At 42.3% G+C, this 18,746-nt stretch overlaps 1 protein-coding gene across 2 annotated transcripts in view; it reads left to right on the forward strand.

Moving 5' to 3' along the window:
• Window positions 1-18,746, forward strand: part of GMDS (GDP-mannose 4,6-dehydratase) — a 543,088-nt gene that overhangs the window by 198,778 nt on the left and 325,564 nt on the right. The window lies entirely within an intron of this gene.

Below are 18,746 nucleotides of genomic sequence, written 5' to 3' on the forward strand. Positions count from 1 at the left end.
CGACAGTGTGCCTTTGAGACTCAGCCTGGGGTCTGGATCTCATAGGCTTCCGTAGGAAGTCATCGGGTTGCCGTTCCAGGTATTGGGTCCTCATCACTGCAGGGCGGGGACCAGATGGGGTCATAGAGGGAGCCCCCTCTCTCCGCAAACACCGTCAGGTTGACCGTGGCATACAAGGGGTTAATGCGCCGGCATTGGTGTATTCACAGATGCCGCCCTATACAGCAGGGGGTCGGCTTTTAGGAACAGCCAGGCCCCAGCCTCTGATGGAGCAGGCATAGTTCCTGCACCCGCCTGATCAGAGCGCCGTACATGTATGGCACTGGCGGCATGTCACGTCCCGCTGTCCTCTACATGTACGGTGCTGGTCGGGAAGGGGTTAAAGAGGACCTATCACTATTCCTGATGTATTTGATTTAATAAATACTTGCATTCTCGATGAAATACCAATTCTGGATAATCGTTTCTCATAACTCTGCATTGTGCCATTACTCTGATATTGATCATAGAAATTTATAAATAAATTGTCGGCGAAGTGTTACCGTTCACCTTGTCAAGGGGGGATATGTCCCTACACAATCTGACACTGTCAGCACTGATTGGACAATGTCACACTGTGCATTATGTTGGCCATTAGTTACCCTATTTACATTACCCTCGCCTCATAAACAAATCTTTATTAATTTATTGATTGTAAAGCTAAATATTAAAAGCCCTGTGTAATGCTGCTGCCTAGGTTCACTGTTTTCAGATAGTCAGCTAGGGATAGGGTTGGTGCACTCAACCATACTATCCCCAGATTGCCGTCAGGTACAACAATTCAGTTTATCTACTTGGTATAAGCCTGCTGCAGGATGACAGTTATTAAACTACTGAACACTGCCCCCCGACATGTTTTACCAGATCTCTTGTGTCTTCAGGGGTTTAAGGCAATGAAGGTTGCTTTACTTAAGTTTCACTATGAGGTTACTACGCCATGAGAGGGAGAAGAGAGCAGGGAAGCTACTGGGCATGTAGGGCCACCACAGAGTGCAGGAGAAGTTGGGCCAGAACTTAAGCACAGGAGAAACAGCAGGGGGCACTACCAGCTAAATGATGGACCCTCACCAATCTGATATTGATAGCCTGTCCTGAAGATAGGTCATCAATAGGCTGATCCCAGAAAAGCCCTTTAAAATGTACAGTGTCTTTTTAAAGGAGTGTCCAGGAGCCTACAAAAACCTTCAGAAGAGCAAATAAACCTTTAAAACAAAGAATAAAGCTTTTCTCACCTGCTACAGGTCCCTCCATTCCAGTGCTGTGGGGCTTCCGGTCCCCATCGTAATTTAAATGATGACTTCATGTCCATTGCTCACGTGACCACTCAATGACTGCAGTCATTAGTGCATGAACGACACATGACCACTAAGGCTAGTGATTGGATGAGCGGTCATGATATTATTTGTTATAAAAATGTTGTAATATATGTTCCCTTTCTTTAAACTATATGCACTTGCCCTGTTATGTACTTATCCATACTTTTAGAGATTTAGTGGAAACTGTAACGTCTCTGTGAACCCATTCAAGCAGCAATGTGTTGATTTCAACTCTATTATTTTCAGCTGTTTGTAAACTATATAAATAGCTTTACATTCACTGGTTTTATTAATAAATGTAATGCTTGTAGTATAGTATAGCCAAGAGAGATAGACTGTGTCCATATCACATTTCCAGATTCCCAGGCTCCATGTTCATTACATGTGCAGAAATATTCCCAGGGTAAGGTGCTGATGACATCATTGTAAAGATTTCTTTTGGCTGGCTGACCTCTCCCATGCCATGCTTATAAGCAGACATGGAGATTTTATAAAAAGTATGTAAAAGTTATTCTGTATCTTTCCTTTAGCATCCAGATTTATAATTTTAATTTCTCCTAGGTGGAGAGCGTGTGATGTCAAATTAGAAAGAAGAGAAATAGTTTGTGTTCTGTGAAGCCTTAGTATTACTACTCTAGCATGTTCTTTGTCATTAGTTTACATCAGATGTTTACGAATGCTGTCTAATGGGAAGCAGATCCTGTGATTTACGGTATTTCTCTTATTACTCTACAGAGGCATGCATGGTATCCTGGCTGCAAGATAGGATATTCATATTTGACAATATATCATCTACTCCGTATTGTCGTTTGTAACATCCAGTTTTCTGAAAGGACAACCAACTCCTAGGTCATATTTCATTTGTTTTTGATGCAGAGCAGTAGTTTCTTGGATGAGAGCAGAAGTGTCTAATTTTTAGACAGTGTAAACTTAGACTAGACAAACAGATGTGCCGCAGTGGCTGGATGAAAAATTTGTCGCACCGTTAGACTGTCTAGACTAAGTTTACACTGATGAGCAAAAGGGTAACAATGTTTTGAACTTTTGACTTTCAGACTCCATATCTCACCATCCACTACAGCTTCAAAGTGAGACTACCATCATTTTATAGGCAATCATCTTGGCTATCTCATACATAAATTAGACTTGCAACTATTTAGCATATGATTAGTTATGCAGATTCTTGTCATGTAACTGCATCGTTATTGTCTTGCTCCTGGTGGTGGAATTGTCTTCTTGTATACTTCAAATTACAACCTGTTCTCACATTCCATAAAAGCTCAGTATGTTATTGGGTTGATTCCCACTCAAAACATCACTGGTTCTTATCCTGGAGCAGCCATGAAGAATATTTCCCAAGAAAAGAGAAACTGCATCATCCAGCTCATAGATAGCGATCTCTCGGCCAATAAAAATGCCAAACTGCATCATGTGAGTGCCATGATAGTTGGAAAAATACAAAATGAAGTCCATTCATCCATTCCAAAACCAAGAGTTGGACGTCCAGGCAAAATATTGGAGTCAACAAGCCGGCTCATCACAAGGTCTATCAGTTCTGGCGTGGCAAACATGGCAGTGGAGGTGGCTCGTAGGCTTTGTATTAGTGAGATCAAAGACATCCATGCAAGTACCCTGCGACACACATTACACAAGTCTGGAATGTTGGCCCGAAAAAAAGTTGACGAAGCCTCGACTTCAGTATCCTCATAATAAGCATTGGCTTAAGTTTGCAAAAAAGTACGAACAGTGGACAATAGAATATTGGAAATGGTGATTTGGAGAGATGAGACAAGTCAATAGACTGGGCTCTGATGGGTGCAAATGTGTCTGGAAGAAACAAGGGAAAAGGTGGCTAACGGATTGAGAAATTGAAGGAACTGTCAAGTTTGGTGGAGGAAGCCTGATGATATTGAATTGTTGGATACTTGACCAGGATCAATGGTGGTCTCAATGCTGAGCTATATGTGAGTATCGTACAGGACAAGTTACTTCGTACACTCGAATACTATGGGTATGAAAACGACAACATAGTGTTCCCGCAGGACAACGACCCGAAGCATATGTCAAGATTGGCGAAGAAATGTTTTAATGACAATGAATCTATTCACTGACAATCGAACACTTCTGAGTAGAGTTGAAGAAGAAGCTGTATTCGTACCCAAGTGAGTCGACCAGTATGCACCAACATTGGGAACGTGTAGAAGAGACCTGAAAACAAATTTCAGTCGAGACATGCTTTAATCTGATAGAGAACATGCCTAGAAGTATTCAGGAAGTGTTGAAAGTCAAAGGTGGGTTTACAAAATAGTAACAAAATAATAAAAATAGAAAATTTTGAATTTTAGGAGCAAAACAGTAACAATGAAGTTACATGGCAAGAATCCGCATAACAAACCATATGCTAAATAGTGGAAGTCCAATTTACGTATGAGATAGCCAAAATGATGGTCTATAAAATTATGGTAGTCTCCCGTTTAAAGCTGTAGTGGATGGTGAGATATAGAGCCTGAAAGTCAAAAGTTCTAAACATTGTTACCCTTTTGCTCATCAGTGTATATCAGTTGGCCTACTTTCCAACAGAATTTTAGCAGTTAAGCTACACCGTTTTCTGACTTGCCCCTCCTCTTTCACACTAAGTAATGAACCCCTTGACAGATAAGTGGACAGAAGTGTCTAAGACACTTAAAAGGGGTTTTCCAGGACTTTAATATTGAGCTATTCTTAGGATGGGTCATCAATATCAGATTAGTGGGGTCTGACACCCTGCACCCCTACCAATCAGCGGCTAGTAGGGGAGTTGAGCTGCAGGAGCTCAGTCCGGCCACTTTACATTGTATGAAGCCGTTTGCTTCTGTGATTCTAACTCTGTACACTATGATAGTTTTGATGACCATGGCTCTGCTAACATCTGATTGGTGAGGGTGCCAGGTGTCCGCCAACAATCTACGTCATCACTATCTAAGTTCTGGAAAACCCCTTTAATAAATGTGGTGGAAAGCATGTATGCCAGATTTCTTTTGGCATTCAACCAGAGATTTGCCACATTTTGATTAGTAAATCTCCTTCATTGTTTACCTGTGCAGACAATCACTTTCTCTCTGCAGCCATGCAGCGAAGCAATTCTCTACATTTAAGATTACAAATAATTGGTACTCTGTCAACCACTTGACCCAAGAGAACAAGTAATTTTTTTTTGTCAGAAGTTACTTGTGGCATAAGTCTGTTGTTTTCAGGTATATGCCTCAAGTTCCTTTTTGCTGAAGATCTTCTCTGGTATTTTACCTTGTGTATTTCTAGATTGATATCTGTGAAACATTTGAAGATATCAAAAGGACTGTTTATTGGAAACTAAAAGGCTTGTCAATGAGTTCTCCCAGTAGCATAGTTTAGTTGAAATGAGTTAATATGTATCTAGAAGTAACTGGCATATGAGCCTTCTGCATGCGACCAAGCCTCATACTGGTGGAAGAAGACATGGGCATTAAGAGGATAGAGATGAACCCCTTGACTATCATGTGTATAGGTGTTGGCTTGTTTCCATTGTGCTGTGGATATTATGCATGTGCATAGTATATAATTATTAAGAGCATTACAGAGACTAGTTGTTCAATTGTATATTTTGCGTGTGTTATCCTTTTCCTGTTTGGCATTTCTCAAAATGCTTCCCCTGTGAAGTTGTCATCCGATACAAGTCTTTTGGAGAGTCTTAATTGTGAGCTGGGCAGAAGACCTGTCCAGGTTAGGACCAATTAGACTTGCCTCATGTACGCTACGTGATTGACGTGGCATAAGCTGAGGAAATTGCTTTGCATGTGAACAATGCACATGACCTTACAATCAGGGCTAGAAAACATTGGTGGCTCAGTCACATAGCCTCTCCAGGAATCTGACGTTTGGGGGGGAAAAAAAAAATTTGAGTAAATAAAAAATGTGCAAATATTTATGCTAAAAGAATAGAAAGTCAGAATACCCTTTTAAAGAAGAACAAAATGTATAATTAACATCAATTACATCTATAGTTTAAAAATACAATTTACCACATTTGGAGAGACTTTTGTGCTATAGGTATGGTTAGGCAGTCACTTATAGTAGAGCAAACGTGTGGCAAACTCCAAAAAAAAAACGTTTGAATGGATAGCTGAGATCACGTGGGCACCAAGTAGGCCATTCGATTAGAGGGTTCCTTCTAATTTAGGTGAAGATTAGGGTTGCCTCTTACTATAAATGGTTGATATTGTTTTGTTCCTCTTGCATTATAAGCCAGTGAGAATTATAATGGTTCAGTTTTAATAGTGTAAGCGTTAGATGATCAACAGTCTAAATGGTTGGTCCTGTCGCTTTTATTCCGTGCTTGAACAGATTCTAAATAGAGAAGATTAAAGTAATAGAGCTTGTATATCTGTACATTTAAGTAATGCCATACAAGGCCTAGTGCCTCGTCATTTATTCACAGTGTATAGAAATCAGTGTAGAAGTTAAGTGAGAACAAATGAAAATGCCGACTGCAAGAAGACTGTTTGTATATGCACATTCCATTATTTTGACACAGCGATAAGCGACTGGAACATGAAGGCGCTGATATACAGTACATATGGCGTCAGCCTCTGGCATCTCTGGTAACTCTGACAAAAGCCAATTTCTGGAGCTCGCTGGGGGAATTGTGGGACCCTACCCCTGCCAGCTCTCTGCATTGCAAAGTGGAAGGATTTAGAGAGGCATCAAGTCGCTGGTACACAGAAAGCGGCTTGATGGTTTAAAATCACGTCATGTATATTTATAAAGACCCCTGTTTTATATTCACTGTAAAACTTATCTTAAATTATGACTGCATTACCAACTTGTCTTGCCATAAAGACCAAATGTCGTGTGATTGATGGTTTGTGCAAACATTATTCTTTATTTTGCATAATAATATATTTTTTTTCATAAAGAATAATAATACACTCATTGACAAAAAAAACTAACGAGCCAAGAAGTACTTGTTGGAATTAAACATGTAAGTGATTACAATATTAGAGGGAAAGAATACGTTTATTGGGGAAACAGTACAATAGAAAGGAGGCTCTAGGACCCTGTTGAGCCGCCTCTAGCCTGGATACATGATGAGATATGGTTAGGCATGGAGGCATACAGGTTCCGTATGGTATCTTGCAGCACATTTGCCCACAGGAGTCACAGCTGGGCCTGTAGATCCTGCACACTTGTAGGCTGCTCACACTGGCATCCCAACTAGTCTCATAAATGTTCATTTGGGCTGTAAATGGGCAACTCAGTGGTTAGCACTGATGCCTTGCAGCTCTGGGGTCCTAGGTTTGAATCCAATCAAGGACAACATCTGCATGGAGTTTGTTGTATGTTCTCCCCGTGTTTGCGTGGGTTTCCTCCGGGTACTTCGGTTTTCTCGATGTACTGATAGGGAACTTTGATTGTGAGCCCCATTGGGGACAGTGATAATAATCTCTGTAAAGCGCTTCAGAATATAGTAGCGCTATATAAGTGCATAAAGCGAATGTGTAGACTGGGCAGGCCAAGGAAGTGTTGAAATCTGGCAGAGACATTCCTGGAAACCCTTGCTGTTTGTGGGAGAGCATTATCCTATGTGAAAAATTCCAGTTGGAAGCCCTGCCATGGCTGCAGGATGTCTTGCACATATCGTTGAGCTGTTAGGGTGCCTCATATCACTACTATCTATGATACATATCTATTATCTGAAGCTCGATTTTGCTCAAGGCTAGCTCTAACCCCGAGCCTGACAGTGTTCAGGATCCCAAACAGAATCTGCATTTGTCACTAATGACAATACAGTTCTAATCCATAGCAATCCAGGTTTCTCGTTCTCTGTTCACTGCAAACGAAAGTGACGATTGCTGGCTGTCAATGGCAGGACAAATAATGTGTGCTGTGATGCCAAATTTCCTTCTGCTGAGTGCCTGGAAATGGTTCTGGCAGAGACCATGTATAATGAAGGTGCCATCTGTGCCTTGATGGTGGACAATGAAACTGTGGGAGATGCTCGTGCATGATGGCAGAACGATCTCTTTGGACCTTCTGGAGCCTGTTCACCGTTTGTGAGTGCCTCACATAACCACTTCTCCCACCATTGCAGCAGTCTGACCTTGCAATGCAGGTGATCTATATTATTATTATTTTTTTAATTAATGAGTGCATTTGTGTACTGCCTGCAACTGCTGCCGTGTGCCTGCCATAGAGGTTCCCAAATATCTCAAGCCAAGTTGTTGATGTGAAACACAAAACCACCTCCTCTTCTGGTTTCTCGCTCTATTTCTAGATATTCCACTGGAACACAGCACCAGCTAGGTTCTTAATCCTTTGGTGAAATAGCTGTTGCCTGTATGTATATATGGGCCTCTAATGGAGGCTTGCCCAGGAGGTGCCAAATTATGATGGCCAGTGACGGACACAGGGGAGGCTTTTAAAGTGGTTGTGTTTGAATAATCCTTTTCATATGTCCTATTAGGGCATGTTGTGAGCGTGGTACTTTGAGATCTCCTTCTGTTAACCCGTCTGGTATTTAAACATGGCACTTGCTCAGAAGCTGAAACAGCAGTTTTAAACAGCAGACACTTTGGGCTAATGTCTGTAATTGGCGATAAGGGCGATCTTGGACAATTAACCCTTTAGGTGCCACGGTCAGTTGTGACTACAGCATCTAAGAGGCTTTTCCCCAGAGTGTGGAGAAGCCGTTCGTTCTCTATGGTAACCTATGAAGAACATAATGAGACTCCCATAGGCTGCAATGGTAATTCACTGCAGTTTATGGGAGCTGCGATCAGACAATCGCATGTTCAAGTCCCCTAGGCGGGACATTAAAATAAAAAAAAGTGTTAAAAAAAAAAAAGTAAGATTTAAAAAATTGAAATCACCCCCTTTCCCTATATATCAGGTAATCACATTTTTTATGCAAGCACAAAACTTGTTTGCAAACAGCAGATCACGTCGTCTAATCAAGCTCTGCTGATGGCAAATAATGATATATAGGGACATGCAATGGCATTAGGGCTGAAACGATTACTTGATTAAATCGAGTAATTCGACACAAAAAAATCCTCGATGCAAATTGTTTGCATCGAAGATTCGTTTGTGTCATGTGACCACGGAGCGGGAGTGAAGCGCTTGCTATTACTCCCGCTCCGTGGTCTCCCGCTTCGCTTGGAATACTTACCTTTCCAGCAGGCGGCCTCCGGACACTCCACAGCATGTCCATGGTCCCGCGCTGCTCTGACCTCCTGACGTACGCACGCCGTGATCTGACCACTGTGTGACGTCAGGAGCAGAGCAGCGCAGAACGATGGAGTGTCGGCAGCGCCCCTGCTGGAAAGGTAAGTTGGTGAAACCGAGGGGGTGGGGGGCGCGACTAAGGCCAGGCGCCTGGGGTGCACAGTGTCATAGAAACCAGTGACGCTGTGCAATCCGGGTGTCAGGAGGAGCATGGCAGCAGAGCTGATGGCACAATGGGGGCAGAGCTGATAGCACAATGGGGGCAGAGCTGATGGCACAATGGGGGCAGAGCTGATGGCATAAGGGGGCAGAGCTGATGGCTCTGGGGTGGGGCAGAGCTGATGGCACAATGGGGGCAGAGCTGATGGCACAATGGGGGCAGAGCTGATGGCACAATGGGGGCAGAGCTGATGGCACAATGGGGGCAGAGCTGATGGCACAAGGGGGCAGAGCTGATGGCACTGGGTGGGGAGAGCTGATGCACTTGGGCTGATCGCACAGTGGGGAACAAAGGGTGTTGGGGACTAATGGCAGGGGGTCTGATGAGTTTTTATAAAGGAAAACAGTCTATTATTTTTTTCTTATTAGATTACTCGATTAATCGTAAAAAATAATCGATAGAATACTCGATTACTAAAATAATCGTTTACTGCAGCCCTAAATGGCATTAGCGATTGCTCCTCCCTGTACTGTGGAGGAGACGCTGCATAAAAATGCAGTGGTCTCCCTCACTGACGAGCAGGCAATTGTCGGGAGGGAACGCTTTCTTCCTGACAGTCGTAAGGCTTATCTGCCTGTATAATACAGCCCTAAAGGATGTATTGGACACCCCGATGCTGCAAGCGATTGTTGGGAGGGAAGCCTTCCCTCCCAGCAATTGGAAGATAGCTAGCAGAGGACACCACCGCTATTACATGCAGCAATGTCCTCCGCAACATGGGCAACATTACATCTCTATGCAATCGCTCATCCCCATGCAGGACAGCAGTGTGCCGGCAACAGATCGCTATTAGACTGCCCGATGAATGAGCATTTTCTTGTTGATCGGGCATTTACAGCCTGTGAAACTCGAAAAATTTGAATGTCGTGCAAATGTCCATTTATTTTAGTAATGCAAATTAAAAGGAATTGCATTAATGCAGCTTAAAATTAGAGTTTTGTGAAAAGGTTCAATATTCTAGGCTCAAAGTGTCACACTCTAGTCAGCTAATTAATCCATACCCTCAAAATGGTACCTCAAAATTGTGACTTTGGGGTTTCATAAGCTGTAAGCCATAATCATCCAAATTATAACAAATAAATGCTTGAAATATCTCGCTTTGCATGTAATGAGTCTATCTCATATGTTAGTTTTAAGTTACATTACTGAAATAAATGAACTTTGCACGATATTCTAATTTTTCCAGTTTCACCTGTAGACTGCCAGGTGATCAGTAACAAGCATTTATAGGAACTCTCATTACCGATTATCGGGCATAAAATCTGGCAGTCTAATATACCCTTAAGTCCTTAATTATCTCGCAGATAAGCGGTGTGAAAGCTTTATGGTCTCTAAATTCATGTTTTCTCATAGACCTGGTGCCTTCACTATGTCTATAGCAAACCCTCTAGATCTTTTGTGCCATAAATCCCTGGGACAAATTCAGTGCAGTATTCAATATGTCAAGCAGTGTCATAAATTTGTATTCCCAAATTCTTTTGGCTCTTTGAGTTTTGCAATTGCCTTTTAATATGTCTACTTTCATTTGTTGTTCATTGTGTCTTGGGCTACAAAAATACTTAGCCACAGGAAAATGTACCGTTTTCTCTTTAATTGTGTGGCGATGGGACCTCATCCTTGCTTTACTCACTTTTGTTGCCATCGGTTTAGACATTAATGGTTGTGTGTTGAGTTATTTTGAGGGCACACCAAATTGACACTGTTATACAAGCTGTACACTGACTACTTTACATTGTATCAAAGTGTCATATCTTCAGTGTTGTCCCATGAAAAGGTAATATTAAATATTTACAAAAATGTCAGGGGTGTACGCACTTTTGGGAGATACTGTATATGGCCAATTCTGCCTGACGAAGAGACTGAAGTTGTTTTGAAAGCTTGCTATGTAACATCATTGCTTCTATTGTTGTTGGCCATTAAAAGGTATCAGACCTGCAAGACTTATTGGTCCTCTTAATAAGAGCACTAACCTAGTTTTTTAATGTCTAAGGCCTCTTTCACACTTGCGTTGTCCGGATCCGTCGTGTACTCCATTTGCCGGAAGTGCCCGCCGGATCCGTAACACCGCAAGTGAACTGAAAGCATTTGAAGACTGATCCGTCTTCACAATGCGTTCAGTGTTACTATGGCAGCCAGGACGCTATTAAAGTCCTGGTTGCCATAGTAGTAGTGGGGAGCGGGGGAGCAGTATACTTACCGTCCGTGCGGCTCCCGGGGCGCTCCAGAATGACGTCAGAGCGCCCCATGCGCATGGATGACGTAATCCATGCGACACGTCATCCATGAGCGTGGGGCGCCCTGACGTCACTCTGGAGCTCCCGGGAGCCGCACGGACGGTAAGTATACTGCTCCCCACTACACTTTACCATGGCATACAGGACTTTAGTGTCCTGGAAGCCATGGTAACCATTCAGAAAAAGCTAAACGTCGGATCCGGTAATGCGGCGAAACGACGTTTAGCTTTCAATGGGCATTAATTCCGGATCCGGCCTTGCGGCAAGTGTTCAGGATTTTTGGCCGGAGCAAAAAGCGCAGCATGCTGCAGTATTTTCTCTGGCCAAAAAAACGTTCCGGTCCGGAACTGAAGACATCCTGATGCATCCTGAACGGATTTCTCTCCATTCAGAATGCATGGGGATAATCCTGATCAGGATTTTTCCGGCATAGAGCCCCGACGAAGGAACTCTATGCCGGAAAAGAACAACGCAAGTGTGAAAGAGCCATAACATGGTAACACTCTTTTTCCTTTTTCTTTTGCCTTCGATGTTAGTATACAATAGTATTAACAGCCTTCTTTTTTAAGTTGTCCTTAGACATTAAAGTAACTGTACTTTCACACTTGCGTTGTCGGATTCCGGCAGGCAGTTCAGTCGCTGGAACTGCCTGCCGGATCCGGAAATCCGTATGCAAACAGGTTCGGCATTAATGCATTTCAATTATAAATAATGCCTGCATTCCGGCAAGTGTTCCGGAATTTTGGAGGGAGAAAATACTGCAGCATGCTGCGGTATTTTCTCCGGCCAAATTCCGTAAGAGTGACTTAACTGAAGACCTCCTGATTCATACTGAACGGATTGCTCTCCATTCAGAATGCATTAAGATAAAACTGATCAGTTTTTTTCCCGGTATTGAGCCCCTGGGACGGAAGTCAATACCGGAAAACTTTAACGCTACTGTGAAAGTACCCTAATGTTGGCCAGACTTGCCGATTTTGGTACGACCAGCCAACCGTCCTTTGGGTATTGGCTTGTCCCACCTTTTCTTCAAAGGCAGTTCTCAATAATCAGCTCCATCAGCAGACTGTGTAAAGGGGCCCTTACATGCACACTTAGCCAAGCTCTGGAGGGATAGCTGCGTGCTGACCACTTGCACAGCTATATAAAGTGTATGTCCAGCTTGATTCCTTCTCTGAGTTATTTGTACAAAAAAAAGCCACGTGGCTAGATTTCCAAAGTCACCGTTGTCTGTAAATATTCACTGTGATTCAGAAGAGAAACAGGCAGCAAAATTGCATATTGTGGTTTTGTGTGAAAACCAGTCAATTATTGGCAGGTCTAAGTCTGTGAGCTTCCTTATAAGAAAACCATGCAATCTTCTTTCTCCAGCTACTAAGTAAATTGTCTCCAGATATATGGCAGCGAATAAATGCAAATGATTGGCATGTTGGCAGGGTTCCACGCGTTTCACACTTTATTTGAAAGATGCAGTTGTTAAATAATATGCCCTAAAAATAAGATTAATTATGAGGGTGTCATAAAACAGGGTAGTTAATAAGGCCATAAAATAGTTTTGTGAGGTGCTGTAAATAGTGAACACCTTGAGCTCTGTGTTTATATTCCTGAAGCAGTATGAACCCGCAAAGGGAAATGGTACTGTTTAGTAGAAATTAGCTCCTGGTGATTTAGGGGCAGAGGGTGAATAGTGCAAAATGTGACCCTGTGCATTCTGCTGTTTTTTACAGCCTAGATTTTGACTTCCAGTTGGCTTATCTAAATGGTCAGAAACCTCACAACCGGTAGACCTGCTTGATGTGCACTTTTGCAACCTTCTCTTTTTATTGCACCAATGCGTCGAAAAGAAAAAGTAAGGCTACTTTCACACTTGCATTGTTAATTTCAGTATTGAGATGCAGCAGAGGATCTCAATACCGCAATTAAACTGATCCGTTTTTATTTTGCACATCAGGATTCATTAATTCCGTTAGGATGCACTTGTGTGAAATCAAAATAAAAAAACGTATCCGTCACTAAATACATTGTAAGTCAATAGGTGACAGATCCGGTTTTTTAGGCTCCTTTTCATGACCAGACACAAAACTGCAGCTTCCAACGGTTTTGTATGCAGTCACAAAACAGAATGCTGCCGGAACGGATTTCTTTCCATTCAGAATGCATGAGGACTAAACGGAAGCGTTTTTTTTCCCCGGTATTAAGATACTCTGCCGGATCTCAATACCGGAAAACAGCAAGTCAAGTGTGAAAATAGCCTAACAAAAAAAAAATTGGCTTATGTCTTTGTGTATGTACCCTTTGCAGACATGCTGTATGTGTTTTATGGTTACAGATAAAAAACAAATCCTGTATAGGATCCTGCAGCCTGTTACGTCCTTTCTTTAACCGCTTGCCGCACATGTAACGCCGAAAGGCGTCATTGCGGCGGCTCTCCCAGGCTACGCTAACGCCGTTTGGCGTCATCTCGCGTGAGCCACGATTTCCTGTGAACGCGCGCACACAGGCGCGCGCGTTCACAGGATCGGAAGGTAAGCGAGTAGATCTCCAGCCTGCCAGCGGCGATCGTTCGCTGGCAGGCTGGAGATGTGATTTTTTTAACCCCTAACAGGTATATTAGACGCTGTTTTGATAACAGCGTCTAATATACCTGCTACCTGGTCCTCTGGTGGTCCCTTTTGTTTGGATCGACCACCAGAGGACACAGGTAGCTCAGCAATATGTAGCACCAAGCACCACACTACACTACACCCCCCCTCCCTGTCACTTATTAACCCCTTATTAGCCCCTGATCACCCCTGATCACCCCATATAGACTCCCTGATCACCCCCCTGTCATTGATCACCCCCTGTCATTGATCACCCCCCTGTAAAGCTCCATTCAGACGTCCGCATGATTTTTACGGATCCACTGATAGATGGATCGGATCCGCAAAACGCATACGGACGTCTGAATGGAGCCTTACAGGGGCGTGATCAATGACGGGGGTGATCACCCCATATAGACTCCCTGATCACCCCCCTGTCATTGATCACCCCCCTGTAAGGCTGCATTCAGATGTCCGTATGTTTTTTACGGATCCACGGATACATGGATCGGATCCGCAAAACACATACAGACGTCTGAATGGAGCCTTACAGGGGGGTGATCAATGAAAGGGGGTGATCACCCCATATAGACTCCCTGATCACCCCCCTTTCATTGATCACCCCCCTGTCATTGATCACCCCCTTGTAAGGCTGCATTCAGATGTCCGTATGTTTTTTACGGATACATGGATCGGATCCGCAAAACACATACTGACAGGGGGGTGATCACCCCATATAGACTCCCTGATCACCCCCCTGTCATTGATCACCCCCCTGTCATTGATCACTCCCCTGTAAGGCTCCATTCAGACATTTTTTTGGCCCAAGTTAGCGGAAATTTATTTATTTTTCTTACAAAGTCTCATATTCCACTAACTTGTGTCAAAAAATAAAATCTCACATGAACTCACCATACCCCTCACGGAATCCAAATGCGTAAAATTTTTTAGACATTTATATTCCAGACTCCTTCTCACGCTTTAGGGCCCCTAGAATGCCAGGGCAGTATAAATACCCCACATGTGACCCCATTTCGGAAAGAAGACACCCCAAGGTATTCGCTGAGGGGCATATTGAGTCCATGAAAGATTGAAATTTTTGTCCCAAGTTAGCGGAAAGGGAGACTTTGTGAGAAAAAAAAAAGTGCTGGGTGAGAGAAATATCTTGGCAAAAGACAACTTTTCCCATTTTTTTATACAAAGTTGGCATTTGACCAAGATATTTATCTCACCCAGCATGGGTATATGTAAAATAACACCCCAAAACACATTGCCCAACTTCTCCTGAGTACGGAGATACCAGATGTGTGCACTTTTTTGCAGCCTAGGTGGGCAAAGGGGCCCACATTCCAAAGAGCACCTTTCGGATTTCACCGGCCATTTTTTACAGATTTTGATTTCAAACTACTTACCACACATTCGGGCCCCTAGAATGCCAGGGCAGTATAACTACCCCACAAGTGACCCCATTTTGGAATGAAGACACCCCAAGGTATTCGCTGATGGGCATAGTGAGTTCATAGAAGTTTTTATTTTTTGTCACACGTTAGTGGAATATGAGACTTTGTAAGAAAAAAAAAAGAAAAAAATCATAATTTTCCGCTAACTTGTGACAAAAAATAAAAAGTTCTATGAACTCACTATGCCCATCAGCGAATACCTTAGGGTGTCTACTTTCCGAAATGGAGTCATTTGTGGGGTGTTTGTACTGTCTGGCCATTGTAGAACCTCAGGAAACATGACAGGTGCTCAGAAAGTCAGAGCTGCTTCAAAAAGCAGAAATTCACATTTTTGTACCATAGTTTGTAAACGCTATAACTTTTACCCAAACCATTTTTTTTTTACCCAAACATTTATTTTTTATCAAAGACATGTAGAACAATAAATTTAGAGAAAAATTTATATATGGATGTCGTTTTTTTTGCAAAATTTTACAACTGAAAGTGAAAAATGACTTTTTTTTGCAAAAAAATCGTTAAATTTCGATTAATAACAAAAAAAGTAAAAATGTCAGCAGCAATGAAATACCACCAAATGAAAGCTCTATTAGTGAGAAGAAAAGGAGGTAAAATTCATTTGGGTGGTAAGTTGCATGACCGAACAATAAACCGCTAAAGTTGTGGAGTGCCGATTTGTAAAAAAGGGCCTGGTCACTAGGGGGGTATAAACCTGTGGTCCTTAAGTGGTTAATGAAAAACCTAGGAAATGCAGCAATAGTATGTCAAGAATATTACTATTGCTCCACAATTTTATTTAGCCTAAGGCTACTTTCACACTAGCGTTCAGAGCGGGTCCGTCTGATGTCTGCTCAGACGGATCCGCTCCTATAATGCAGACGTTTGTATCCGTTCAGAACGGATCCGTCTGCATTATAACTTAGAAAAAATTCTAAGTGTGAAAGTAGCCTGAACGGATCCGTCCAGACTTTACATTGAAAGTCAATGGGGGTAGATCCGTTTGAAGATTGAGCCATATTGTGTCATCTTCAAACGGATCCGTCCCCATTGACTTACATTGTAAGTCTGGACGGATCCGCTTGCCTCCGCACGGCCAGGCGGACACCCGAACGCTGCAAGCAGCGTTCAGGTGTCCGCTTGCTGAGCGGAGCGGAGGCTGAATGCCGCCAGACTGATGCATTCTGAGCGGATCCGCGTCCACTCAGAATGCATTAGGGCTGGACGGATGCGTTCGGGCCGCTTGTGAGCCCCTTCAAACGGAGCTCACGAGCGGACACCCGAACGTAAACGGAACCTGTCACCTGATCTAGGGTCACTAACCCATTAGCATATAACATTGTGCAGCTAGGGACTCGAATCCGCCCATATCAAACCCGTCCATCCCTGCAAAGTATACTAAATGTAGATCTTACTTACCAGGAAATAAGTCTGGGCCATTCTTCCAGCAGCATGAGATGCTTGCAGTTGCACCAGTGAAGCAGAGGACGGAACACCTCACTTCACTGCTCATACTCTCGATGTGCAGGGCATGCGCAGTGAAGCAAGATGCACCGTCCTCCAGGGTTGCCAACTGTCCAGAAATTTTTGGACAGTCTCTAAAAAAAATAGGTGGCTTTTTTTCCTGTGTCCGTGAAAAAAAATAGATGAGGTTTTTTTGAGGCTCGTGGTACTGATTATTTTGGTGGTAATTATCATCTTGTTTCAGCTCACAGTAAATGCCGGTAATGATTTATTATCCGTATACTAAGATATAGACCTGTAATTATAATCTTTATCATTCGTTATTTTTTTTCCCCAGTTTGTCAGTAAAAATGTTGGATATTGGTATTTGGATAAGTTGTCCCGAAAAAAGTTGCCATCCTCAACTTCATCAGCTTAAAGGCTCATGCACACAAACATGTGCCGCTCGTACCATGCACTGGGGACCCCATATTGTCAACCGCAAATAACTTTCTGTACACATAGCCATATGATGGCTTGTCTTGTGTAGGACATGTTAATTTTAGTGGGGTGAAATATAAAAAAAAACACAAAACAATTTCTGGTATTGTTTTTGAGTTTTGTGTTTATAGTGTTCCCTATGTGCAAAAAATGACGACAGCCTTATTTTGTGGGTCAGTGCAATTATGGTGATAACAAATTTATACTTTTGGGGATTTTTTTTATCGCTATATCGCCATATTCTGACGGCCATAACTTTTTTTTATATATACAACCACAGAGCTGTGTTTTTTTTTTTTTGTTTTTTTTTTGCAGGGTGAGTTTTATATTTGTTCCATTTTGACATATGACTTGAGATATATATATATATATATATATATATATATATATATATATATATATATATATATATATATTTTTTTTTTTTGTGTGGGCAAAGTGATGATCAAAATGGCTAAATCACCATTTAAAAAATAAAATAAATTATTACACCATATATGCCAGTCTATTAGAATTATTGGCATTGCCTGTTCAGGCCTGCCTGAGGCAGGGCTTAAGAGGCAATTTTCTATGGCAGGCCTTAGAGCTTTTACAAGTCCTCAGGCTACCATAGAAACCGATTGGATCTCTGCAATTTTTCCGCGGGGAACCAAGTAACCACTCAGATTCTGTGGTTTCTATTGGCCGCGGTATCTGAGAGGTTGAATGAATGGGATTAAATGACTAGCAGATGTCAGCTGTATAATACAGCCATCACCCTGCTCCATATATAGCCTGTGAGCATATGAAGGGTATTTCTATTATATAGCACACAGGGGTTAAAAGACACAACTTTGATAACTGTCCTGTATCGGTTGTGACCTGTATGTTTGCCACATAATCAGGACTGATTTTTATCTACTGGAAGGAAACAATGGAGCAATCAAAGTTCATGCACACAGTAAAAACTTTCATATACAAAGTATATTGGACAGTTTATAGCTTTTTGTTATACACCCAATAAGCTTTGTTTGCTAAAATCTTAACGCCCATTTACCCTCTCCTGACATTTGACATAATTGTACGTCACAGCAGGAAGTGACTTCCCACAAATTGACGTAGTATTATGTCATGCTGATCAGGTGGGCATCAGAGCTGTGCGCACCCGATCACTATGCGCACCCGATCAGAAGTCAAAAAAGTTTAATATTGAGCGTCCCAAAAAAATCATACCAGTATGTACTCTAAAATGGTACTAATAAAAACGTCAACTCTTCCCAAAAAAAGTCCCCTCACAAGACAATCAATCGGCAGAAAAATGTAAAAGAATGTCTTTCAGAAAATACATTTTTTTGTGTGTGTAAAACTGAAACAAAAAATAGAAATAGACGTATTTGGTATCGTCACATCCTTACAACCTGCTCTATACACACCGTCAGGTGAATGCCATAATAAACATAAAATAAAACTGTGCCAGAACAGCCGTTTTTTTAATACCTTGCCTCAAAAAAAGTGTAATAAAAAATCATATGTATCCCAAAATAGTACCAATGAAACGGTGACCTTGGCCCGTAGTTTCCAAAATGGGGTCACTTTTTGGGGGTTTCTACTGTAGGGGTGCATCAGAGGGACTTCATATGCAACATGCCCTCAAAAATCCATATGTTGCTCCTTCCCTTCTGCACCCTGCCATGTGCCCATCCAGCAGTTTATGACCACATATGGGGTTTGACTGTAAA

This window comes from Bufo bufo, chromosome 5, assembly GCF_905171765.1.
Source record: "Bufo bufo chromosome 5, aBufBuf1.1, whole genome shotgun sequence".
Taxonomy (NCBI): Eukaryota; Metazoa; Chordata; class Amphibia; order Anura; family Bufonidae; genus Bufo; species Bufo bufo.